General features: G+C 46.2%; 2 pseudogenes; one reads left to right on the top strand and one right to left on the bottom strand.

The window, feature by feature from the left end:
• Positions 1 to 17,866: 17,866 nt before the first annotated feature.
• LOC111827302 lies at positions 17,867 to 18,053 on the bottom strand (annotated as a pseudogene).
• A 1,817-nt stretch (positions 18,054 to 19,870) lies between these two features.
• On the top strand, positions 19,871 to 20,352 carry LOC111827295 (annotated as a pseudogene).
• The last annotated feature ends 5,321 nt before the right edge of the window (positions 20,353 to 25,673 follow it).

Raw genomic sequence — 25,673 nt, 5'->3', positions numbered from 1 at the left:
AGGGAGCCTCCCTAGAGACAGAGAACCAGGTGAGAGGCACGCTGCCCTTTATGCCTTAGCTTTGGAAGTTGCAGTACATCTGCATCAGTGATATACTCACAGGATTTTAATATATAGAAGTGACTGAGGGATGACATTGAGAAGTCAATGTCATTGAAAGAAGAATTTATCCCTTACAGTTTTCAAGAGAAGGGAGCATGCCATGCTATTCAAGACCAGGTGGGGAAGCACCAGGTTTGGTTAGGAGGCAGAGCGGGGCAAGGGGAAGGCATGGCTGAGGTTCTTACTGTGTTTTCTGTAGAAAAGGCCGGGAAGGCCAGGGAAAACAGTTTAGGATTGAAGAGTTTGAATGTCAGTGGGCTCTGGACTGTAGGTGTGGCTTTTAGTTGTCTGCTAGTAGTATCTGACTCTAGGTGATTCAGAGCAGGGAAAAATTTGGCTGTGTGTGTAAGAATTAGATAAAGGAGGTATTTGAGAATATGGACTCAGGCATGGTTGGTTCACATATAAAGGCATGTTTCCACCCGATTTTTTATTATCTTGGGAATTGGCGAGACCTACGAAGAGCAGTCTGTCTTCAGCCAGCACAGCACCCTAAGGTGTCAAAACATAAAATAAAAACATAACTAATATATTTTTAACCACATTCTAATGATTAAGGAAGTCATAAAGTCCAGCTCATATTCAAGGAGAGGTTAGACACCAACTTTTAAAAGAAATTATCTAGAGTCTGGAAGGGCATGTGGAACTAATATTTTTGTGGACATTAAAAAAAATATATAAATTACCACAACTGTCCTTTTTACTATTGTTGCCAAGTATTTTATTTCTGGATAGGTTATGAAACCAACAATGCTGTGCTATTCTATTTGCTTTAAACAGTCAGTTGCCTTTTAAACAAACCGAGAGAAGAAAAAGAAGATAACACTTTATATTTATTCTTTTATTTACCCTTTCCAATATTTTTCATCTCTTCCTGTAAATCCATAATCTGGAGGCCCGGAATCAGTTCCCTGCAACCTGAAGAGCTTTATTTGACATTTACGGTAGAGAGTGTTTACTTTAAAAAGTTATTTTAGCTTTTGTTTATCTAATAATTTTTTATTACAGTCTCATTTTTGAAGAATATTCTCATTGGATGTAGAATTCTGGACGAAGAGATTATTTCTTTTTACCACTTTAAAGATGTCATACCCTTAGCTTATGGCCTCCATTATTTCTCATAAAAGTCAGCCATATTTTGGATCATTGTTTCTCTGGATGTAACGTCTTTTCTCTCTCTGACTGACTGTTTTTTTTTAGGTTTTTCTCTTTGGCATTTTCAAGAGTTTGGCTATGACGTTCTAAGGTGGTTTTTTCTTTGTATTTCTTCTTCTAGGGGTTTACTGAGCTTCTTTGATTTATAAGTTGATGCTTTTCATTATTTTGAGTAAATTTTGATAATTATTTCTTCAATTTTTTCTTTTTCTTTTCCTCCTTTCTTTCTGTACCTCTATTCACTAATACCTTAGATGACTTTATATTTCCCCAAAGATCATTAAGGCTCTATTTATTTTTCCCCTAAATGTCGTTTCTGTTTTTTGGTTTGGACAATTTGTATTCATCTGTCACTGATCATTCCTTCTGTCGTTATGCACATCCAGTAAACTTTTCATTTCAGGTATCATAGAACATGAGAATTTTTAATAATTCTAGAATTTTTATTTTATTCCCATTTACAATGTTCATTTCTCAGCTTAGATTCCTCATCTGTTTCCTTGTTATGTCTGTTTTTTCTTTTAGACCCTTGAACATCTTTACAGTGGGTGTATAATAATTTAAAGTTCTTTTCTGCCCATTCCAACATCTGGGTCATCTTGGAGTCTTTCTGTTTTTTAAAAATTATTATCGTAAGGCACACTTTCTCATTTCTTTGTATATCCAGTAATTTTTTATTATATGCTGGACAGTGTGAATGGTATGACATAGATCCTAGATTATGTTATCCACCACTAAAATTGATGAGTTTTGTTTTCGATCCTGTCAGGTTGTTTTCATTCTTTATTGAGATTATTTTGACTTTAGCTTTAGAGCATTGCTCTTGCTCTAGATAGGAGTCAGCAAACTTTGGCTTGTGCACTAAATACAACCTATGGCTTATTTTTTGTGGAGCTTATAAACCAGGAATAGTTTTTTACATTTTAAAAGAAGTATTAAAAGAAAAAAAAATAGAAGAGCAAAAAGAAGAATAGACCAAGATTGCATGTAGCTCACAAGTCTAAAATATTTTCTATTTGGCTCTCTATAGAAAATATTTGTCAACCACACCTCTAGGGTGTGGGACATTTTTAAAGGTTTGGCCTTCAGGGTCTCAACTAAATAAGTGCCCAAGATTCTCAATGAGGTCTGTCTATTATGTAATAGGCTGAAACTTCAGCTTCCTTCAGAGGCACAAACTCTGCTATCCATTCAGCTCTCCACCCCACAGCAATTGTTCTTTGCTAAGCCTAATGGAATCTCACTTGGTACATGCACAGTATAGCCAACTACTCACAGGGGAGCCTCATGCAAACTTCTGTGCTTCCCACCCCATTCCAGTGGACTCTGTCCTGAAAAATCTAGCTACTCTCATAGCCCTAAACTCAAATCTCTGTCTCCTCAGCTCAGTGAGATTGCCATATTCTGCTCAAGCTCCGTCCCTGCACCCTGGTCAGGAACGTTCCCCTCAACTGAAAGCCAGGGCCACTGAAGGCTTCACCTGATGTGCTTCCTTTCTTAAGAATCACAGTCCTTCTCTGTCTATTGCACAATATTTAAGAACGGTTGCTTCATACATTTTTTCTAGTTTTATTTTATAGTTGTGTGTTTTAGGGAGGCAATTCCAGTGTCTATCCTTTTGTCTAATGTGGAAGTCTTTGGTTGATATGTCCTTTAAGTCTATTGTAATTGAAAGGCTTCCCCTTTATCTTTTAAAAAAATATATTTTTATTGATTTCAGAGAGGAAGGGTGAGGGAGAGAGAAATAGAAACATCAATGATGAGAGAGAATCATTTATCAGCTGCCTCCTGCACGCCCCCTACTGGGAATGGAGCCCACAACCCGGGGGCGTGCCCTTGACCCCAATCGAACCTGAGACCCTTCAGTCCGCAGGCCGACGCTCTATCCACTGAACCAAACTGGCGAAGGCCCCTTTTACCTTTTTATCCATCCCCGCCCTCTGAGATTTATCTGTTGAAGGAACTGTATTATTTGCTTGATTTTTTTTTCATGACTTGAATATGCTGTTGTCTTTTCTATTGTGTCATTTAATTTGGTTTCTGATTTCCTGTAAATTGGTAGTGGAGTTTAGAGGCTTGATGAGATTTGGTTTTGATACTTTTGGCAATACTTCTTCACAGTAGCTGTGTGTTACTCTATCAGGAGGCACACAAGATCCAGTGATCTCTCTTTTTTATATATTACTAGTGCCCCAGTGCACGGATTCGTGCACATTGAAAGGAAATTAATTAGAAGGTGGCCGGTGGGGCGGACCTGGGTAAGATGGCCCTTGGAAACTGGTATCCTTAGGTTAAACAATATTCAGAGACTAGTTGCAATATTTTAAAAGGATTTTTAGACATTAGTTTATCCTTTAGAAAAAAGGTTTATTCACTATAAAACTCAAAATGTTAACTATATATTTTTAAACTTTTGATTAGAATTTTACCATTCAATATAATTGAGCATTGATTGGGCACCTGCTGTGTACTAGGTTCTTCATGGCAGGGACATTGGCTATCCTAGGAAAACACAAATAGGGAATAACCAATAATTGAAGTTTAATGAATAAATTCTTTCAAAACATGAGGGCTATGGAAGAAAAGCAAGAAGATGAGAAAATGTTATGGCATTTCTTGCTGGCACGGACCGTGTCTACTTATTTCTGTGTGCTCAGCACCAAGCTCAGTGCCTGGTGCCTGGCAAGCACTCCCGTGATTGATTGAATAAAATGGAATTGACAGGAAGCTCTGGATGCTGACGAGGCTGGGAACCACTGCACCACAGACTCCCTTTCTCTGGTGACAGAGTTTTAAGCTCCTTTGGGAGGCAGTGAATCAAAATGTTGTATATTTGAGCCTATTTTTTAGACAGATGACCCATAATTTTAATCAAACTCTGAGATGATTCTATAACCACCCTCCTCCCCAATTAAGAAACATTATCTTTATTAAAATATACTCCTGAAAATAGGTTTTTACCAAGAAAAAACATTATTTTATTCACTCAATCACTCCCTCAGACCTAGATTTTAGGAAGGAAAGCTTTCTCCCTTCCCAAGTGCTTCAGAGGTTATTGGTGAAGAAAAAACCCCAGGTGGAGGGTATGTGCTAATAAATTCACCAGCCGGAAGCATCACCTATTCTTGGGTGTTCTGCGCGGCTTAGCAGTGTGCGTGAACTGTCATCGTGGGCTAGACATCTCCAGAAAGGTTCTCTCTGCGGTCACACACGCTGTGGGAACAGTCCCTGCAGTGACTCAGCCACTGCAGGGGATGCATGAGCCTGTGGGAAAGATCAGGCTGGGTACCTGCCAGGCCTGGCTTGAGAAAATTGCGCATATCACAGCATTGCTGCCCACAGGCTCCCGGGTGGGCTGTCTCAGGCTGGTTCCATTTGCACTAGCTGCTCTGTCATGCTGCTGCAAATCATTAATCTGAACACACACACACACACACACACACACACACACACACACACACACGTCCATGATCAACGGGGCCTTCTTATAACAAGCAAAAAAAAATCTCCCCAAACCCAGAAATTGAAACTCATAACTTAAGTTTTGAGGAAAGCTATATGCAAATGCATCTTACAAATAAAAGAAATACTGACATAGGTTTTTTTTAAAAAAAAAATTAAAATCAGTTTTTACCCCAAAAGCACTGTCGAGAAACCTTGAGAGAACCAGCAGGCCATCTTGCGTTCAGTGTGCTGCTAGGCTCTGCAGGCTGGTACCAAAGAGAATGTGGAAATGTCCACTAGATGGCGCCCCAGTCCAGGCAAATAGTCCCCAACCTTGGCAAGGAGGCAGATTTTGGCATTAATGCCAATATCCTGCAGGCAAATTAACACAAGGCCTATTGATTCCTCACCTAGATATTTCAGTTTCTACTACAAGAATTCCCTTTTCCCTGCCACTTTATATTCAGCTTAAGAAAAAGCAGGAAAAAAAAGCCAACCACTGATGTTTCCTCATTTATTTGACTGTTTCTAAAAAGATGTGTGTAAACTCATCTTACACACTTAGGGAAATGATTCTCAAATCATTAGCAATGATTCCTACCATTTATCTGTGTCGTAGGAAGAGCCATGAATGTGGAGTTGAAAAAGGCTTTTTGGGGACTTGGCTCTTCCTGTGGTGTGGGGCCTCAGTTTCCTCACTGAGGGTCACAGTAATACTTACCTGACTAGTTATAAAACAACGGTGACAAGAAAGAACTCTTCTTTATTCATTGGTGATGCAGGCTGAAACATTTACTGCTGAAGCCAGATGTAGAATTTATTTATTTATAGGGGGATAGAAGGTGAGTGGAAGGAAGAATAGCAAAAGTTTGAAAATGAGTGAGCGTTCATATTAGTGTGCCTACTCTTTTGTATGTTTAAAATATTCTACATAATAAAACCCTAATATGCAAATCGACCGAATAGCGGAATGACCGGTCACTATCACACGCACTGACCACCAGGGGCAGACACTCAATGCAGAAGCTGCCTCCTGGTGGTCAGTGCGCTCCCACAGGGGGAGCACCGCTCAGCCAGAAGCTGGCCTCACGGCTGGCAATCGCAGCCACCACTACCGCTGCAGGTGGGTGGTAAGGAGCGAGAGCCCTGGACTGCAAGAGGGATGTCTGACTGCTGGCTTACATTCCCCGAGGGGTCCTGTACTGTGGAGGGCACCGGCTGGGCTGAGGGACCCTCCCCTCAGTGCACGAATTTTGTGCACTGGGCCTCTAGTTCCATAATAAATACCTAGAACCAATTCTTTCAGTACAAGGTTGGTGTAAGGATGGAGGGAGGTATTGTAAAGTGCTAAACAATTATAAGTTATTGTTTATCTCTTCCAGACTTCAATTGTCTGTATAGTGAGGGATTTGGACTAGCAGAACTGTAAGATCCTTCCACCATCTAATTTTTATGGTGATCTAATGCCAGCTTATCTTGTAAGTGGCATTACAAGAACAGGCTCTCCTCAGTCAGGTCTCTGCTCTCCTGGGGATACCTTCCTTGGCCATCCTATCTAAACCCCTCACTCTGTGACCTCACCCTCAGTCTTAGATTTATTTTCTTCATATTATTTGTTACTCCCAGTGTTATGGACTGACTGTGTCTCACTGCCCCCCTCCCCCTGAATTCATATGTTGAAGCCCTAACCCCCAATCTGACTCTATTTGGAGATAGGGCTTTTCAGGAGGTAATTGAGGTTAAATGAGATAAGAGTGGGGCTCTGCCCTGGCTGGTGTGACTCAGTTGGGTGTCTTACCATGCACCAGCACGGAAAGGTTGCCAGTTCGATTCCTGTAGGGGGTGTGCAAGAGGCAACCAATCAATGTTTTGTTCTCACATCGATGTTTCTTTCTCTCTCTCCCTTCCTTTCTCTTATAAAATAAAAAAAAATAATAAAAGGGTGGGGCTCTAGTTCAACAGGACTGTTGTCCTTATAAGAAGGGGAAGAGACACCAGGAATGCACAGGCACAGAGCAAAAGCCATGAGAGAACACAGCAAAAGGTGGCCATCTGCAAGCCCAGGAGAGAGGCCTCAGCAGAAACCAACCCTGCCACCACCTCGATCTTGGACTCCCAGCCTCCCCAGAGCTGTGTTTCTGCTGCTTAATCCACTTAATCTGTGGTATTTTGTTATGACAGCCCGAGAAGACTAGTATAACCAGAAGTCATCTTTCTTGTTTATTTCTGTGTTTCTAATCTGACTCCCCAGCCAGAATGCAAATATTGCGGGACAGTGCCTGGCACAAGGCAGAGCACCAGTGAGCAAGCTGAATGCACCTGGATGGACTTAAATGATTTGAGGCACTCATTCTACACTTATTTATTTTGCAGGGAAAGGTCCTGTGTCAATTAGACTTGCCTCCCATTGAATTGTGAATTTTATAAACATGAAGGCACATGAGATGCTGAAGGGGCAGTGTCACTAAAAACGTTGTGGTCCTGCCCTGTCAGCCACTCTTCACCATGAGCACCTCGGGCCCCTTAAAAAATTCAGCCGGGGTTTAGGAACCAGAATGTTCTGCATCTGGGCATGATGCCAGGTTGTCGAAACACACTCTAGCCATGATCAAACCCCCTGTCCTGTTTGTTTGGACCTACTATATAATTTCACTGGAATTTATATCATCAGAAGAATAAAAAATCAGGCTTAAAACCAGGACGATCCCGTTCCCATTCTCCTGCCAGGACGTTCGAGGACAGACTTCCCCTGTACGGCCGAAGGATCTTCTCTGAAGATAAGACTGTTAATCACAAGCATTTGCCACTGTCACAATTTAAAATAATACTTAGTGTCACATTTTATTTATTTGCGTCTTCTACATCTTGTTTTTAAATAAACTTTATTTTGAATTCATTTTTGATTTACAGAAAACTTGCACAGATAGTAGAGAGTTCCTATACACCCTTCACCCAGCTTCCCCTAACGTGACCATCTTACATCGCGATGGAACATTTGTCAAAACTGAGAAACTGGCATTGGTGTGTTAGTGTTGACCAAACCCCAGGCTTTGTTTGGATTTCAGCAGTTTTTCCATTTCTGTCCCTTTTCTGCTCCAGGATCCAGTCAAGTCGCACACTGCACTGAGTTGTCACATCTTCTTAGCCTCTTCCAGGCTGTGAGAGTGTCTCAGTTTTTCCTTGTTGTTAATTATCTGGACATTCTTGAGAAGAACTGGTCAGGTATTTCTTAGAGTGCCTCCCACTATGGCTTGCCTGATACCGTCCTCACGATTAGAGTGGGGAGCTGGGGATTTAGAAAGGTGCTTATTGGCATGGAGCACTGGTGTCATCACAGGATGGCCTCAGGGCATCTTGGGTGATGCTAACCTGACCACCTGGTTAAGCTCACGTTTGCTGGGTCTCCCTATTCTAAAGTTACTGTTTCCCCCTTCCTTGTCTATTCTTTGGAAGCAACTCACTAATCCCACCCCAACCTCCTGGAGGGGGTTGGTGTCTATCCTATATAATAAAAGGGTAATATGCAAATAGACTGAACGGCAGAATAACCGGAATGCCTGTGACCCCTTGCCCTGCCTGGCCTTGCCCCCCAGTGGCCCCCCATCCTGATCGGAGGTGGGGCTTGCCAGCAAACCACCCAGGGTCCCCCTGGCCCAGCCGGCCATCCCCAAATGGCCCCTATTGGGGCAGGCTGGCTGGACCCCACCAGTGCACAAATTTGTGCACCGGGCCTCTAGTCCTGTATAATAAAAAGGTAATATGCAAATTGACTGTCACACCCTCACATGAGATGGCCACCTCATGTGGTCACAAAATGGCCACCACAAGATGGCCAGCAGGGGAGGCAGTTGTGGGTGACCAGGCCTGCAGGGAGGGCCGTTAGGGGTGACCAGGCTGGCAGGGGAGGGCAGTTTGGGGGGACCAGGCCTGCAGGGGAGTGGTTAGGGGGTGATCAGGCTGGCAGGCAGAAGTGGTTATGGCAGTGGTTCTCAACCTTCCTAATGCTGTGACCCTTTAATACAGTTCCTCATGATGTGGTGACCCCCAACCATAAAATTATTTTCATTGCTACTTCATAACTGTAATTTTGCTACTGTTATGAATCATAATGTAAATATCTGATATGCAGGATGTATTTAGGCGACCCCTGTGAAAGGGTCGTTCGACCCCCAACGGGGTCGCGACCCACAGGTTGAGAACCGCTGGGTTAGGGGCAATCAGGCAGGCAGACAGGTAACATCCCTCTCACAATCCACATGGATCGGGCCCAAACTGGCAGTCGGACATCCCCCAAGGGGTTCCAGATTAGAGAGGGTGTAGGCTGGGCTGAGGGACACCCCTCCATGCATGAATTTCGTGCACCGGGCCTCTAGTATATAATAATTGGAATTCTTCTGTAAGCAAGATATATCCCTTCTCCCCATTTATTTATTTATTCAATTATTTATTTCCATCATTATTGACACTTGTAAAAACTAATGATTTTATGCCATTGGCACAATTTAGTCTACATGTAGACAGATGCTGAATGCTAAGTTGTTAAGAAGTGAACATTAATTGAGGTGCTTCTTAAGGTGAGAGCAAGACCTGTCCAACTTTTCCCACCAGGCACCAGCTCCATGCTCTGCTCAGTGCCTCTGGGGGGCTTAGCTCCCTGTGCTGCATTTCCTGACCTGGCAGGTCTGGCACCTGGTGACTGCAGCACCATCCTGCCCTCATTTGGGTCCCCAATTTTCACTCCCTTCCACTTTATTTATTTATTTACAAATTTATCTTTATTGCTGAGAATATTATTTATTATTGTTCTTATTTTTAATCTCCCACTCCAACTCCTTTTAATAAACTGTTTTTCAAATTCTTAAGAAAAGTTTATTTAGAAAGTTACAGAGGTAGTAGGAGGGCCCTTGGCACTTAGGAGAAACAGGGAGAGAGATGAACCTTGAGCGAGCATGAAAGAGGGAGGAGAGGTTTGGGCATGCTCTAGACAGAGAGCCCCTTCGGGGGAGAACGGGGGTGGGGAAAGGCATGGGTGTGCTTCAGAGAGAGAGAAACACCTAAATCAACTTTAAAAAAAATTAATTTTAGATTAACATAAAAGTTGCAAACATTAGACAGTTCCCATGTACTCCTCGGCCACTTTCAGGTTCCCCCATTATTTACATTTTACATTATCATGGCACATTTGTCAAAACTAAGACAAGCGACATGGCAGTACTTCCCCACTGACCTGAGTCCCAGGGGCTAGGCCTGCCCACTTGCTGACCCTCCCCTCAGGCATCCCAGTCCAGTCTAAAGCCCAGTTCTATTTGCCCAAAGCGGGAGCCAGACCTGGATACCCCATCAAATCCCATGTTCAGACAGAAGTTGCTCTCAAGACATCTATCTCAAAGGATTAACTAACATGCACCAAATACCCTTTAGGTTTTGGGGAGTACTTCCTGGTCTTTAATATTTCTTTCTTTTTATTTATTCATTATAATTTTTAAAATTAATCTTTATTGTTGAGAGTATTACAGATGTCCCTCTTTTGTCCCCACATTGGTCCCCTCCACCTGGTTTCTGCCTCACCCCAGGCCTTCACCACCCTATTGTCTGTGTCCATAGATAATGCATATATTCATATAAGATCTTTATTTAAACTTTTCCCGCCCTCCACCCCTTCCAGCTGAGAATCGTCAGTCTGTTCCCTTTCTGTTCATTAGATTTCTTTTTTGTTTACTTGATTTTTAGATTCAATTGTTGATAGATGTGTATTTATTGCCTTTTTAATGTTTATATATATATACTAGAGGCCCGGTGCACAAAAATTTGTGCACTCGGGGTGGGGGGGGGGTCCCCAGCCCGGCCTGTGCCCTCTCGAAGTCTGGGACCCCTCGGGAGATAACGACCTGCTGGCTTAGGCCTGCTCCCAGGTGGCAGAGGGCAGGCCCAATCCCTAGGTGCAGCCCCTGGTCAGGCTCAGAGCAGGGCCGATTGGGGAGTTGGGGCGCCGCCCCGTCATGCACAGAGCAAGGCGGATCGGGAGGTTGCGATGCCACCCTCAGTCACGCTCAGGGTAGGGCCGATTGGGTGGTTGGGGCACCACCCCCTGTCACACTCAAGGCAGGGTTGATGGGGAGGTTGCGGCGCCACCCCCTGTCATGCACAGAGCAGGGCCCATCAGGGGTGTTGGGGCTCTGTACCCTGTCACGCACAGAGCAGGGCCGATCAGGGGGTTGAGGAGCTCCCCGCTGTCACTCACAGAGTAGGGCCGCTAGGGGAGTTGGGGCACCACCCCCTGTCACCCACAGAGCAGGGAGGATCAGGGGGTTGGGGCGCTGCACCCTGCCACACTCAGGGCAGGGCCAATGGGGAGGTTATGGCTCACACACAGAGCAAGGCCCATGGAGGGGGGTTGGGGTGCCACCCTCTATCACCCACAGAGCAGGGCTGATCAAGGGGCTGGGGCGCCGCCACTGTCACACTCGGGGCAGGGCCGATGGAGAGGTTATGGCTCTACCTTGTCACACACAGAGCAGGGCCCGGGGGGGGGGGGTTGTGGCCCCGCCCCCTGTCACACACAGAGCAGGGCCGATCAGGGGGTTGGGGAGCTCCCCCCTATCAGGCACAGAGCAGGGCAGATAGGGAGGTTGTGGCCCCGCCCCCTGTCACTCACAGAGCCGCAGGGCGATCAGGGGGTTTGGGCGCTGCCCCCTGTCACGCTGATCCCGGTGCTGGGAGCCTCGTTGCTCTGCTGATCCCAGTGCCGGGAGGCATATTACCCTTTTACTATATAGGATAGAGGCCTGGTGCATGGGTGGGGGCCGGCTGGTTTGCCCTGAAGGGTGTCCTGGATCAGGGTGGGGGTCCCCACTGGGGTGCCTGGCCAGTCTGGGTGAGGGGCTGAGGGCTGTTTTCCGGTTGGCGAGTGACTGAAGCTTCCAACCGCTCCTTGTTTTCTTTTCTTTTCTTTTTTTTTTTTATTCTGGGCCAGCTTTAGCTCTGAGGCCTTGCTGCTGAAAACATCGATACAATGTTGCTAAAGCCCGGCTGAATGAAAGCCGGTTTCTGGGGTTTTGTTTAGCTTCTTATTTGCAACATAGTACATAGTTGCTTAGAGTTGCAGCTGAGAGGCCGGCAAGTTAGGCGGGGAACGTTGGAGTCCGCAGTCACTGAAGCAAGCAAGTCTCCCTGCTCGCTTCAGTGCATGGCTGCCGGCCGCCATCTTGGCTGTCAGTTAATTTGCATAAGGATATGCTGATTAGCCAATGGTAAGGGTAGTGGTCATACACTAATTCCCATGTTTCTCTTTTATTAGTGTAGATACTAGAGGCCCGGTGCATGAAATTCGTGCATGGGGCGGGTCCCGATCCCAGGAATTGGGCCTAAACTAGCAATAGGACATCCCTCTCACAATCCTGGACTGCTGGCTCCTAATTGCTCATCTGTCTGCCTGCCTGGTGGCCCTAACTGCCCACCCCCCGCTGGCCAGATCGCCCCTCACTGCCCCCCCTGCCAGCCTGGTCTCCCCCAACTGTCTCCCCCCCCCCCCCACTGGCCTGGTGGCCCCATGCAGCCTGCTGTTTAGTCATTTGGTCGTCCCTCCCTAACCCCCCTGCCAGCCTGGTCATAGGCAGCCATCTTGTGAGGGTGTGAGGGCTAATTTGCATATCACCTCTATTATATAAGATTTTGTTTTTCAGATTTTTAAAGAAATTCTTTATTGTTTAAAGTATTACATATGTCTCCTTTTTCCCCCATTGACCTCTCCCTGGCCACTCCGACCTCCCAGCACATGCCCTCACCACCCTAGTGTCTGTGTCCATTGGTTATGCTTATATGCATGCATACATGTCCTTTGGTTACTCTCTTTTTTTTTTTTTTTTTTTTAAATATATTTTATTGATTTTTTACAGAGAGGAAGGGAGAGAGATAGAGAGTTAGAAATAAAGAAATTCTTTATTGTTTAAAGTATTACATATGTCTCCTTTTTCCCCCATTGACCTCTCCCTGGCCACTCCAACCTCCCAGCACATGCCCTCACCACCCTAGTGTCTGTGTCCATTGGTTATGCTTATATGCATGCATACATGTCCTTTGGTTACTCTCTTAACCCCCTTGCCCTCCACCGTCCCTCTGAGATTGAGTGATCTGTTCAATGCTTCTCTGTCTCTGGATCCATTTTTGTTCATCAGTTTATGTTGTTCATTATATTCCACAAATGAGTGAGATCATGTGGTATTTATCTTTCTCTGACTGGCTTATTTTGCTTAGCATAATGCTCTCCAGGTCCATCCAGGCTATTGCAAATGGTAAAAGTTCCTTCTTTTTTACAGTAGTGTAATATTCCATTGTGTAGATGTACCACAGTTTTTTAATCCACTGATCTGCTGAGGGCACTTAGGCTGTTTCCAAATCTCAGCTATTACAAATTTTGCTGCTATGAATATAGGGGTGCATATATCCTTTCTGACTGATGTTTCTGATTCCTTGGGCTGTATTCCTAGAAGTGGGATTACTGGGTCAAATGGGAGTTCCATTTTTAATTGTTTGAGGAAATGCAATACTGTTTTCCACAGTGGCCACACCAGTCTTCATTCCCACCAGCAGTGCACGAGGGTTCCTTTTACTCCCCATCCTCAGCCAGCACTTGTCATTTGTCAATTTGTTGATGATAGCCATTTTGACAGGTGTGACATGGTACCTCATTGTCATTTTGATTTGCATCTCTTAGTTAAGTTTATTCCTAGGTATCTTAATTTTTTGGTGCAATAGTAAATGGGATTGTTCTTGTTTGTTTTTTTGTTTCTCTTTCTGTAAGTTCATTATTGGTGTATAAAAAAGCCATAGGTTTCTGGGTGTTAATTTTGTATCCTGCTACATTGCCAAAATTGTTTATTAAGGCTAGTAGTTTTTTGGTGGCATCTTCAGGGTTTTCTATATACAATATAATGTCATCTGGAAATAATGACAGTTTTACTTCTTCTTTTCCAATTTGGATGCCTCTTATTTCTTCTTCTTGTCTGATTGCTATGGCTAGCACTTTGAGTACTATGTCAAACAGGAGTGGTGAAAGTGGGCATCCTTGTTTTGTTCCTGTTCTTAGGGGAAATGGTTTTAGTTTTTGCCCATTGAGTATGATGTTGGTTGTAGGTTTGTCATATAAGGCTTTTATTATGTTGAGGTATGATCCCTCCATTTCCACTTTCTGGGAGTTTTTATCAGGAATGGGTGTTGAATTTTGTCAAATGCTTTTTCTGCATCAATTGATATAATTATGTGATTTTTGTCTCAATTTTTTTATGTGATGTGTAACATTTATTGATTTGTGGATATTGTACCATCCTTGCATCCCTAGAATAAATCCTACTTGGACATGATGTAAGATATTTCTAATGTAATGCTGGATCTGATTTGCTAGAATTTTGTTGAGTATTTTAGCATATATGTTCATCAGGGATATTGGCCTGTAATTCTCTTTCTTTGTGGTGTCTTTATCTGGTTTTGGGATTAGGGTAATGCTGGCTTCATAGAAAGAGCTTGGAAGTGTTCCGTCCTCTTGAATTTTTTATTGTTTATATTTTTTATCTTTATCTTTTTCTTCTTCCTTCTCTTCTTAAAGAATACTTTTCAACATTTCATGTAATACTGGTTTGGTGGTGATTAGCTTCTTTAGCTTTTTCTTGTCTTTGAAACTCCTTATCTGACCTTCAATTCTAAATGATAGCTTTGCTGGGTAGAGTAACCTTGGTTGTAGGTCCTTGCTATTTGTCACTTTGAATATTTCTTGCCACTCCCTCTGTCCTGCATAATTTCTGTTGAGAAATCAGCTGACAGTCATATGGGCACTCCTTTGTAGGTAACTAACTGTTTTTCTCTTGCTACTTTTAAGGTTCTCTCTTTTTCGTTAGCCCTTGGCATTTTAATTATAATGTGTCATGGTGTGGTACTCTTTGGGTTCCTCTTGTTTGGGGTTCTCTGTGCTTCCTGCACTTGTAAGTCTATTTCTTTCACCAGGTAGGGGAAGCTTTCTGTCATCATTTCTTCAAATAGGTTTTCAATATCTTGCTCTCTCTCTTCTGGCCCCCCATAATGCAAATGTTGGTACACTTGAAGTTGTCCCAGAGGCTCCTTACACTATCTTCATATTTTTGGATTCTTTTTCTTTTTGCTCTTCTGATGGGTGTTTTTTGCTTCCTCATATTTCAAATCATTGTTTTGATTCTCTGAATCCTCTACTCTACTGTTGAATCCCTGTATATTTATTATTCTTTATTTCAGTCCATGTATGCTTAATTTCTGACTGGTCCTTTTCCTTTTTTTTTTTTTTGCATTCTTACTTAGATCTGTGAAAGTATCACTAAGTCTCATTGAAGATCTCATGAAGATTCTTGATTAACCTTATAACCATTGTTTTGAATTCTATATCCAGTAGTTTGTTTTCTTTCATTTCTTTCATTTGTAACATGTTTCTTTGTCTCCACATTTTGGCTGCTTCCCTGTGTCTGTTACTATGTATTGGGTAGAGCTGCTATGTTTCCTTGAATTGGTAGAGTAGTCTTGTGTAGTAGGTGTCCTATAGTGCCCAGTGGCTTAGCCTCCCCAGTCACCTGAGCTGGGCACTCTAGGTGCATCCCTTTGTGGGCTGTGTGCACAGTCTTGTTGTAGTTGAGACTTGATTGCTGTTGGTGTCACTGGGAGGAATTGACCTCCAGGCCAACTGGCTGTGAGGACCAGCTGTGGCTACAGTGGGAGAGCTGTTGTGCAGGAGCCACCCCTATGGGGCAGGACTTGCTTCCCTGGGGCTTTGGTGCTCATTGAGTCTGCCCTTTGAGTGTGTTGCTTATGGATGTGTAGAGTTGTAATCTGATATGTTCTGATGCTGACCACTGGGTGCACTGGTTCTTGGGTTTTTAGGGAGGTGCAAAGTCAGCCACTGCCTGGGGCACCTGACAGGAGCTACAATGAGATCTGCAGATTCCTCCTATTTATATTGGTTTAGAAGTGTCCAGGCGAGGCCCAGCTGTGAAGCAAGATGGGCTTGTGCTGGTGCCGGGTCTTGGGCCTTTTATTGATAGGGTCTCAGGGAATCACCAGGGTGGAGCAAACAGAAGTGGCTTTCAGTCAGCCCTGCAACTGGAGAGTTCCCAGCATAGGACCAATGACCCCTGTAAGCACTTCCATCTGGGAGAAAGCTGCCCTTGAGTTCCTGTTCAATGCCAGACAGTCCAGCTCCTTCTTGTATGTGCCAGGGCCCCCCAGAGTCTTGCCCTGATGCTGGAGCTCAGAGGAAGCGGAACCTTGTAAATTCAGTTCACATGCTGGCCCTTTAAGAGGAACAGCCGGGTCTCCAGCAGCCTCTGTGTCACTGAGACCCAATCCCTGCTGGTTTTTACTGCCTGTAGTTACGGGGACTTCTTTTCCCAGCACTGGGTGCCTGGGCTGGGGATCTGGTGTGGGGCTGGGACCCCTTGTTTCTCAGGGGGGTCTCCACAGAGATGACCTCCCAATTAAAAAAAGTGGCACAAGCGAGTGCTGGACCAGCCCATTCAGCACCTCCGCACCCACTACTAGTCTCAGTGTGCTTTCTTCTTTAATTCTCTAGTTGTAGGACTTCCATTCAGCCAACTTTCAGGTGGTTCTGGATGATGATTGTTCTGTATTTTAGTTGTAATTTTGATGTGGTTTTGGGAGGCAGTGAGTACAGGTTATGCCACCATCTTGGTTCTCCAATATTGCTCTCTTTATATTTTATTTTTTAAAATATATTTTGATTGATTTAAGAGAGAAAGGGAGAGGGAGAGAGAGATAGAAACATCAATGATGAGAGAGAATCATTGATTGGCTGCCTCCCACATGCCCTATACTGGGGATCTAGCCTACAACCCAGGCATGTGACCTAACTGGGAATCAAATCGTGACCTCCTGGTTCATAGGTTGATGCTCAACCACTGAGCCATACTGGGTGGGCTCCTTTTTTGTTATGTACAGGACGATGCTCCAACCAAGACATAACAGCCAGGGCTCGTCTTTAATATTTCAATGAACCAATACATGCATGTAACTTACTGATGCCCTTTTTGGTTTCATAACCTATAGTCATGCAGTTATTAGCTTTCATCTTTCAGAATATAGTGACTAAAGATATTTTCTTTCCCATATCCACTTCTATAAACATTTATTAATTACCACAGCTGCTCTGCCGTCCAGTCAGGATTTGGGGGACTAAAAAGGCCTAGACCGGCATGCAAGGAAGTTGAAACAGAATGAGGGAGAGAAAAGGCCCATTATCAGACCTATGATGAAGGCAGAACACAAGAGGGAAGTTTCAAAGGCATATAAACTGATTGTGTCACTGTTCTGTAAAGTCCTGCAGGGACTTCCAAATACCTTCAAGATTAACAGTGCTCTTGGAATCCAAGCCCTCCAAGATGTGTTGCTATTTTCCCTCTCATCTTCTGAATGCCAGCCATGGAGTACTTCTTTCAGAAGGTGACGTGCTTATCTCTGGACACTTGCCCCTGCGGTTACAATGCCTGGACACCATCACTCCTTCCCTGACAACTGCCGTGCATGTTCAGAAATGCGCTCAGACCTGGGCCAGGTTAGAACCTCTTGTCACGCCTCCCAAAGCTTCCTGATGGCTCCTTTCCTACCAGCCACTACATTTCATGGTGACCACCGTATACTGCCTTCCTGCCCTTGGTGCCCACATGCTCCCCGGCAGGAACTCCATACCGTGTTCCCTGCCAGGTCTCCCGTGCCCAGGACAGAGCCTGGGCCACCCTGCGTTCAAGAAATATTGTGGAATGAATAAATGAATGAATAGAATGAGAGATAGGTGGATAAGAAGTATAAAGAAAGTGTTTTTAGGGTTTCAGGGGGGAGAATGGGGATTTAGTTGGTGAGATCAGGACATTTTCCTGTGGGAGCTGCTATCCGCGCCACCTGGCAGCATGGAAAGGCTGAGGGGCCCAGACATTTCTGATAACAATCAGCAAAAAGGAGAGTGTGGAAGCAGGAGAGAGGGACAAGTTAGGGCAACAGAGAATAATCCAACTTGGAAAAAGTCTGGGAAGGATGCGAGGCAGAAAAGGAAAAGAGCACATTATACCAGGGAGGCTCTTTTGTAGGTAGGTGAACTGAATTGCCATTTAATAAATATTTTTCTTCCTTTTTTGTCTCTAGATGTGTTTCGCATGGTTGTCTCCTCAGTCACTGTCCACAGGACTCGGAGAACCAGTAGGAAAAGTGGCACAGACTCAAGGCCCGGCTTTCTCTCCAACGGTGTGAAAAGGATCGGGTACTTCCTGGGGCCTAGCCCTGTGCTCCTCTAGTCGCCTGGATAGAGCCTCATGGGGTACCCATGTTGGGTTAAAATGGAACAAGGCACTTCATGAAATACTGAGCCTCCCACCACTGCAAACATTTAAGCCAAGGCCTGATGACAATCTGCCCCCAAGTACAGTGATAGGTGGTCTTGCACTGGATCAGAGTTTAGACTAGCCAGGGGTGGGCAAACTTTTTGACTCGAGGGCCACAATGGGTTCTTAAACTGGACCGGAGGGCCGGAACAAAAGCATGGATGGAGTGTTTGTGTGAACTAATATAAATTCAAAGTAAACATCATTACATAAAAGGGTACGGTCTTTTTTTTTTTTTTTTAGTTTTATTCATTTCAAATGGGCCGGATCTGGCCCGCGGGCCGTAGTTTGCCCACGGCTGGTAGACAGTGATTTACTTTACATTAAAGTCTCCTTCTCATGTAAGATCAGAAGAAGAAAACTAGTGGGGGCACTTCTGGAAGGAGCTTGCCTGCAGGTTTGGGGGTTGGGAGGATGTTGGCAAGAGAGAAGGAGGGGGCTTCGTCTTGTTGGGAGAAGTGAGAGCTGTAACTGTGGTGTGAGTGAGTTCACCGAGGGAAGGAGTGTGAAAAGACAGGGAAGAGAGCTGAAGGCAGAAACAGGAGGTGCTCCTGGGACGGCGGCAGGTGGGGGATGTGCAGAAGCTCACAAAGGAGATGCTATTCTGTGCGCTCAGGTCCACCAAGGACAGGGTGGTGGGTGGTGCTCAGAGGATCATTGCCTCACCTTTGAGAAAGCAGTTTCAAGAGAGTCGCGGGGAGAGACCAATGGAGAAGGTGAGGGAGAGTAAGGGAGGGGGGATGGCGAAGGTGACTGTAGTTTTCAGAAGTTGGGTGGTTAAGGGCTGGGAGCAGAAGCCTGTGGAAGAAGTGGGTGAAGGAAAAGGGCTTTGGTTTCATTTTAGTAGAGAGTAACCATGATCCTTTTTAAACACGAGGAAGGAGGTACAATCAGGCGAGAAGCCAACGAGGGCGGGCAGAGAGGTGATAGACTGTGGTTGGTGAGAAGCGCTGGGTGAGAGGTTGGCTTTGGCAAAGAGGACAGTGCCATCCTTCGCAGAGTCCACAACATTAGAGAAGAGGAAGGTGAGGATTCAGAGAGATGGGCCGGCCAAGGCAAGATAACAAGATCCAGTGAGCTGAGTGAAATTGGAGATGAAGTTATTCCTAAGAGTGGAAAACAGAGAATGGCCAGGAGTCTTCAGACAAGAGATCTGGAGGCATTTGACAGCAGAAAATGAATTAAAGAATTGCCAAGCGTCCATGGGGACACATGCAGACAACGGGTTTGTGGCTTTTCTTCACCGTGCTCTGCAGCAGGAAAGGAGGAGATGAAGTGAAGCCGCGTTGGGTTCCCTGGGTAGGAGTCATCAAAAAGGAAGAGGTGAGTGAATTCACAAGGTGAGTGATGGGATTAGAAGCCAGGAGGAGGAAGACAGCACATTCAGGTGAGGAAGCAGGAAGGAATGTGTTTGTGATGGGCCACCTGTAGCAGGTGGATCTGAGGCTTCAGTAGTGACTTGAGGCTCTGTTCTCGATCCCAAGCTTCCACATGGCACAGGGGCCGGACACTCAGACTCTGTCGGTGGTGGGGACAGCATGGTCATGGAGGTGAGGTTTGGGGAGGATGAGAAGTAAGATGGCTGATGCCTGGGTGAACCAAGAGGATGGTCCACACTTGCGGATCTCAGAACGATTTGGGGGAATCCAAGGTGGTCTGGAATTCCCAATAGGGCTGAAGCCAGAGAATATAGTCTTTTGAGATTCCTATTGTGGGGGTCATCTCTGATTTCAGACTTGCAAACACAGAACCGCCTGGCAGTTGTGATGCCACATGAAAGCCAAAGCCATACCTCCCCCTTGGTCCCTCTGGCCAGCTGGGCACCTCAGATGAGAGCTGCACTCAGGGCTGCACCATCTGCTGTTGGCTCACCTGCTGCTACACCCTAGCAGCCAGATCTGATGGCCCAGATGGCAACCACTGCAGCTGGTGTGGCTGTGGGCTCTGCTGTCGGCCCCACACTAGTTCATGCCATTGCTGGGGCTTCTGTGAGGAAGTAATGCTGAGTCCTCCAGGCCTGACCTCACCCAGGAGCCTCAGAGAACTCAGCCAGCTAACCACCAGCAGCAGCAACAACAGGCTAGTGTGGTCACCACGAGATGAAACAGTGTTTGGCATGTGCCCAGAACCAGGGAGACCTCAGCGAAGTGCTGAAACAGTGTGATTCCACAAATAGATTAGCCTAATCAAGAAGTTAAGATTGAAGACATGGGAAATCATCTCTCATGATCAACTTCATTTAGTATAAAAATATAATTCATAGGGAAAGTATAAAAGTACCAGTTAAACCTCTCCTCTAGCATTATTACTAGTAGTTTCCTTGCCTCAGAATTGCAATGGACCCGGCCAGTGTTGCTCAGTGATTGAGCATCGACCCATGAACCAAGAGGTCACTTGATTCCTGGTTGGTGCACATGCCCAGGTTGTGGGCTCGATCTCCAGCAGAGGGCATGCAGGAGGCAGCTGTAGATGTTTCTCTCATCAATGTTTTTATCTCTCCTTTTCTCTCTCTCTAAAAACCAATAAAACATTTTTAAAATTGATTTCAGAGAGGGAAGGGAGAGGGAGAGAGAGAAACAGCCTATCTAATAAAAGAGTAATATGCAAATTAACCATCACTTTGTGACAAAGATGGCGGCACCCATAGTGGCGGGGGAGAGGGGGGACGCTGGAGGCGTTGCCCTGGCAATGTGAGCCCAGCGTTCTGCACTCCAGCCGCGTGGAGGGAGGGGCCAGGGGCCCAGCATCCCATGCTCTGGCTGTGTGGAGGAAGGGACCTCTGGCCAGAGACCAGGGCGTGGGACACTGGCATCATTGCAGGCTGGGCTGAGGGACCCCCCCTCCCCCAATGCATGAATTTTGTGCACCAGGCCTTTAGTCAATGATAAAAGAGAATCATTGATTGGCTGCTTCCTGCACACCCCACACTGGGAATTGAGTCTGCAACCCGGACATGTGCCCTGACCAGGAATCAAGCCATGACCTCCTGATTCATAAGTTGATACTCAACCACTGAACCATGCTAGCTGGGCAAAATGTTAAAAAAAAAGTATTGCAATGGAAGAAGGTGTTTTTACTGTATAGAAGTTTACTGAGATGGTATTGAGTTTGGGGCTGGACAAGTGTTTGTGAGGTCTCCTTAAATCAGCTTTTGTGATGTTACTTTCTATGAATCAATCAGAATAAAGTGATTTTCTTTAGAAAAAAATCCTACTGTGACTATTTTTACTGCCATGCTGCTGTGGTTGGAGGAACACAGAAAACAGTAACTACCTCATAGAACTGCGTAAGAGTCAGGTTAGATAATACAGGTGAGCCATTCACATGGTGCCTGCTGGGCACTTGGTTCCTTCACCCAGGCACTCAGCTTCATGCTAGGTTTTGTAGAGAAACAAAAGAAATGACACATGGGTGCTGTTTACAAGGAGCTCATGTTCTAGGTGGGAGAGAGAGCAAAGGTGTGCCACACAGGCCTACCCCACATGGCAGTGGTGCCCAACTGCCCGCCTGCATACTCGGCCCCTCTCTGATTGACACATGCCAACCCTGGTACAACTTAGGCACAGTTGTGGATACAAGAATTCAGTGGAGCGAGTTGGATTGGCTTCAGTAATTCCAACGGCTTCAGGAATGTCCCATTTGAGGTGGGTCGTGAAATAGGGAGGTAGAACTTCGAAGGCTCACAGCTGGAGAATTAGGATAGGTCAAGACACAGTTTGTTTTAATGCATCTGGAATGTATGTAATACTAGTAATGAAAATAATATGAATAGTGATGATGATAGACACATAACGAGAGTTTCCAAGGTGTCAGAGAGTGTGCTAAGCACTCAACGTGAATCATCTCACCTCACAGCAATCCTAGGAGATAAATCATTAGAGTCCTTTTGGCTGCAAGTCACAGAAACCTCAACTCAGTTCAGAGATAAGGGTTCTCTTGGCTCATGTAGCTGGATATCTGGACGTAGGGTGGGCTGCGGGCAGGGTTTTGTCATAGTCTGGCTCCATCTCCCATTTCTCAGTGTACTTCCTAGTACCTCCCTCCCCACGCATCGGCTTCATTTCCCCTCAGACAGGAAGGCAGTGCATACTCTACCCTCCTGGGGAGAGGGAGGCGGCATCCCATGGTTTTCTACCAAGAGGCAAGGAGCTTCTTTTCTAGAAGCCACAGCAACTTTTTCCTGGAGTCTTGCTGGCATTAGTCGTGACTGTTCTTAAACCAGCTGTCAGCAGTGGTGATGGAACTAGTATTAGCCCAGAGCGTGGCCCTCTGGCTTCATCCCCGATGGCCCAGCACTGCTGGTCTGGGATGGGCCCAAGACGGGCATTTCTAGCCAGTTCCCAGGTGATGCTGCTGCTGATCCTGCAACTACTGTTGACACATGCTGGTCACACTCATCTGCTGGCATGGCACAGAGGTCAAGCTAAATGCCTTCCATGGCCATCATCACCTCTGCTGTGCACACGAGGAGACTGGGGCTGAGAGGGTGCAAGCATCAAAGGTCACATTGCCTGTGTTCCAACCCCAGTAGCCTCATGGGAAAGCATGTGAGCTTCACCACTAAGTGGAGGCCCTTCTAACCGCAGTCGGCCTCAGCAGTAGGTGTGAGAGGGTCTAGACAGGCTGCAATTATACTCCAGAGGGTTTTCAAAGCCAGACAAAGGAGCTTAAAGCTGAAACCATGGGCAATAGGGAGCCATCACAGGTTCCTGAGGGGAAGTGTTTTATAAAGATTGGTCCAGAGGTAAAACTTTTATTTATTTTTGATACGCAATGCAATTAATAGTTATGTCAAAAGTCTTTTTTTTGTCCCTGAATTACAATGAAAGTTGACTTTATTCTCTTTTATATTTTATTTAAAGTCAGATTGAGAGCTGACTATAAAGTAAAAAATTTCCCCTCTGTGTGAGTTAAGATTCACAACTGTAAGCAACAGAATTCAGCTCTAGCTGCTTTAAGCAGAAAGGGAACTTACTAGAAAGCATTCAGGCAACTCTCAGAATTACAGGGAGGGCTAGAGAACCAGAGTTTGAGGCTAAGCAGCCAGGAACCGTGCCCAAAACCATGCTGTGGAAAACTGGAATCTCTGTAGTTGAACTAAGCTCCAGGCACCACTGTGCTAAGTGCTAGGGCAGGAACACAGACTTACTGAGATGGCCTCCCCTCCCCTCTTCCATGCCAGGAACAGGGTCTGGTTGCTCCTGCCCTGCTGCCCACGGCACCAACGGGAGTGAGAGCCCCTCTGGCCTGGTGCCAACCTCACTTCCTTCAGACCCCATGTCCAGAGCATGAGCTTCCAATAGCGGAGTGTGAGTCCCACCCCCGCTCAGCCCAGCTGCAAGGGAGGCGGGAACGGAGAGAGAAGGACATCTTCAGCTTTCACTGTGGAAATCCGACTGACTCCTATTCCGACTAATAAGAAGGTGTTATGGGCTGAATTGCAACTCCCCCGCCCCCGGCCCCCAAATCCCTGTGTTGAAGCCCTAACCCCCGGTGCTTTAGGATGTGTCTACATTTGAAGATGGGGCCTTTAACGAGGTGAGTAAGTTAAAATGAGGCCATTAGGTGGACCTGATTCAATCTAACTGTTGTTCTTATAAGGAAGAGGGAAGTTGGACACAAAGAGAGACACAAGGCATGCACGCACAGAGGAAAGACCATGTGAGGGCACAGTGAGCACGCAGCCAACTGCACATCGCCACTATGGCGTGCGTGTGCGCGCTCGTGTGTGTGTGTGTGTGTGTGTGTGTGTGTGTGTGTGACACTTTGATGTTGGACTTTCAGCCTCCAGAATTGTGAGGCAATAAGTGTCTGTTGCTGTAGCCCCCAGTCTGTGCTATTGTTTATGGCAGTCGAGCTGACTCATACAGAGGGGAAGTGCCCGACCAGGGAAAGGGCTGGGATATTGGAGAGTTGAAATGGGTCGCAATAGCACCCCATGCTCTCCCACCCTAACGCGTCTGAGACTGAAGGAGGATCTTCAGGAAGAAAGACTGGGAGGATGAGGAAGGACATTGTTTTAAATAGGAGGACGTTTGAGGGCCCCTGCAGACGACCCCCCTATGCACCTTTAATCTGCGTGGAGAAGCCTGGGAGTCCTGCGCCTGTGTATTCTCGGGGAAACTCCAAATCTGGAAGGACCCAATCGGATTTGGCAAGCACACGTGCCCCTGGCAACTGAAATTCACAAGCTCCACGGTGCACACCCGCGGGCCTGAGCTCCTTCCCAGGACATGAGGCCCCTGGCGCCTGGGCTGCCTTGCCAGCCGTACAGCTCCCTGGGAGAGCCGGCAGAACCTGTGCTTTGGCTCAGGGACCTGCTTTCTGAGCTGAGGTTTGTGGCCTGTGGCTTTTGTGTTTCCCTCATTTGCCCAGCTGTCATCCTCACCTCGTCTTCTTCTTTCATTTCCTTTTTACAAGTAGGTACCACCTCTTGCTTATATTCAGCCACAAACAAAGAGCTGGGGGACCAAGGAGAGGAGCACAGAGTGGCAATGCAACACACCCGCCCCTTCCTGTGAGGGGCCAGAGATTCAATGGGAGCTGCGTGTGGTCCAGCATCGTGAGCGGGGAAGTCGACAGAATAGAATCTAATTTCCTCTGCTCGGCCTTTGGACTCCACCTGGTAACACCAGAAGAGCCTGTAGCTGCTGAAGTCCTTTCTAAGCTGCAACCTAGCTACACAGGGGCAACTGGAATATTCCACCAGCTAGTGGAACCAAGGGAAGGAGAGAGATGGTGGTGGGAGGTGGGTCAGAGCGGACTCAGGGTGTTACCCAGCAATAAAAATGTGTATGCTGCCCCCATGCTTATATCTATCTGGCCTCCTAAGGTCTGACTTCCAGGACCTTCAGAGCGACTGCCCTGGAGTCCTGCATCACAAATCGTTGTGCTTTGTCCCAACAGATAGGCTGGGCCTAATTGTCCTATCTCTGCCTTGCACATGCTGTGTGACCTTGAGTGAAGCATCTGATCTCTCTGGGTCTGTTTCCCTCTGTGAAATGGGGTTGATAGCATTGACCTGTCCCAGAGAGTGAGCACAGGAGGCGTCACTAATAAAACTTGTCTTAAAAGTCTTTGTTCTTCCAAGGCTCCTGGATCTAGAAAAGAGAGGATCTGGAGGCTGTGACCACAGCCCGGGGAGGTAGGGGCTGCTCTGAGCGTGGGGGCCGGCTCTCTGAGCAGCACAGCAGAGAATGGGGTCTGATAGCAGCAGCAGGCTGTGCAAGGCCTCACAGAGGACCGGCGGGAGGGCAAGGCAGCTTGGCCTCTGGTGTCCGGGCCTTGCTATTGACCCACTCAGGACATCTGCAACAACTCACAGAAGTGACAGCAGCTTCTTCCAGTTTCTGCCTGTCAAGTCCAAGAGTCTTTCCAGCAGCGCTCAGATGGAAGTTGCATGCAAATCACGAAAGAAAGCCCGAACTTGGCTGGGAGTTTGTCTTTGTGCAGAGAACAATGGTCAGAGAAAGAGTGCTGTGTCCTGCGGTGTTCAGACTGCGTGGACACAGTTCCCCGCGGAGGGCCAGCCTGCCCAGAGCTGTGTGTGTGGGTGCATACATGTGTGAA

The sequence above is a fragment of the Myotis lucifugus genome, unplaced genomic scaffold (genome assembly GCF_000147115.1).
Source record: "Myotis lucifugus unplaced genomic scaffold, Myoluc2.0 scaffold_148, whole genome shotgun sequence".
NCBI classification, from domain to species: domain Eukaryota; kingdom Metazoa; phylum Chordata; class Mammalia; order Chiroptera; family Vespertilionidae; genus Myotis; species Myotis lucifugus.
Note: the sequence above shows the minus strand (reverse complement) of the source record. Positions and strands in the feature narration are given on the sequence as shown.